This window comes from Micropterus dolomieu, linkage group LG02 (assembly GCF_021292245.1).
Source record: "Micropterus dolomieu isolate WLL.071019.BEF.003 ecotype Adirondacks linkage group LG02, ASM2129224v1, whole genome shotgun sequence".
Taxonomy (NCBI): Eukaryota; Metazoa; Chordata; class Actinopteri; order Centrarchiformes; family Centrarchidae; genus Micropterus; species Micropterus dolomieu.
In genome coordinates, this window is record NC_060151.1 from 17,266,420 (window position 1) to 17,268,314 (window position 1,895).

The 1,895-nt window shown below is 48.8% G+C and overlaps 1 protein-coding gene across 6 annotated transcripts in view; it reads left to right on the top strand.

Moving 5' to 3' along the window:
- Positions 1-1,895, top strand: part of LOC123956818 (nuclear GTPase SLIP-GC-like) — a 31,521-nt gene that overhangs the window by 3,082 nt on the left and 26,544 nt on the right. The window lies entirely within an intron of this gene.

The window sequence follows — 1,895 nt, forward strand, 5'->3', positions numbered from 1 at the left end:
GTGTGTCCCACCCACTGAAACCAAGCTTTTGTCTTGTTAATCCGGAGGGCGATCTCAGCTGGGTGCAATCATTATTAATGCCCAACACCTGTGTGCAATTAGACTCACAGTACTTCAGTGAAACCTAACACTGAAGCGTCAGCGTTAGTATCGGCTCCTTGTGTGAAGACCTACTTGGGTAAAGAGCAGCGAGTCTACCTGTGCGAGTCCACTGAGCAAGGCCGCCTACATGAGAAGCTTTTTCCCTTTCTGAGGCACACCTACTCACCTAAAGCTGCCAGCTACAACAACACTCAGGCCATGTGCTACCACACTATTCCTATTGTCTCCGGTCCATGCAAGAGATATCATGCCATCAGGCACAGAAACCAGGCCGTCTGGGAGGGGGGGGCGTGGGACTGGGTTCTTAACTTCCAACAAATGGAAATTCACACAGCTGCTACCCCCGAATCAATATGCCTCCTTCGAATACCATGCTGTCTTTGTGTCCGCTCCAGTAAAGGTCTCTGTGATTGTCATACCGTCCACCAGGACAAATGGGTAGCTTCGTGAAGGAGCTAGACACACTGCTGTCTTCAATCCCAGAGCATGACTGTCCCCTACTTGTCCCCGGTGACATGAACATTCACTTAGACAATTCAAACTCAGCAGACTTCCTGTCTCTGATTCAGTCCTTTGATCTAACACGGGTTCTCAGCCCCCCCGACCCACAAAGCTGGCAAGGTGCTTGACCTCATTCTTGTCCGAAACTGTGCCACAGAGTGCCTAACAGTCACACCTCTACATTTGTCTGACCACTATTTTATTCAGTTCACGGTATGCCTACAGGAAAAGCCCATTCTTCCAACACCATTTGTTTCACACTTCTCCCGCTCACTTTGCCTCAGTGGTAGCTTCTGCTCTACCCACCCTCAACACATTTTCCTCACTTGAGGTCAATGATGCCACACAATCTCTGTGCTCTACACTAAGCTTGTGCCTGGATAGCCTGTGTCCTCTATCCACCAAGCCTGCTCGCCCAAACCAGCCCCACCCGTGGCTAACTGATACCATCCGTGGGCTCCGTACTGATCTCAGAGCGGCTGAAAGAAAAGACCCCGCCGACCTTAAGGGCTACCAATTGCTCATATCCTCCTTCTCAACAAGCATCAGTGCTGCCAAAACTGCATTCTATAATGACAGAATAAGCAGTGCCACTGACTCAAGGAAATTATTTTCAACTTTGAAAGCACTACTAAATCCTCCTCCACCACCCACAAACTTGTCTGCTGATACCTTTTTGCTGCCTTCTTCACAGGCAAAGTGGAGGCTATAATTAGCCAATTCAACACTCAAACTCAACCATTGTAGCAGTCCTACTACATCTTTTCCCCTGCCCTTCCAGGTCAGTGGTTGTTCACTCTCCTCGTTTACTCCTCTCACAGAGAGCGAGGTATCAGAACTCTTGACCCGTAGCCGTCCAACTACATGCCCACTGGACCCGATTCCTACGAATCTCCTCCAAGCATATCTCCTACTGTGGTCCCGACAATCACTCATGTGATAAATACTTCTCTGGCTTCAGGAACCTTCCCGACCACTTTCAAAAGGGCTCGGGTTACACCCTTGCTCAAAAAGCCCTCACTTGACCCAACTCAAGTTGAGAACTATCGACCAGTGTCTCTTCTACCTTTTTTATTATTCAACTATTCAAACAGGTCTCAGAATTCCTGTCAGGGAATGACCTCCTAGATCCATATCAGTCTGGTTTTAAGAGTGCCCACTCTACTGAAACGGCTCTTCTGTCTGTAACAGAAGCCCTAAGGTCAGCTAAAGCTGCAGCCCAATCCTCAGTTCTTATCCTGCTTGACCTATCAGCTGCCTTTGACACAGTCAACCACAGGATCCTGCTATCC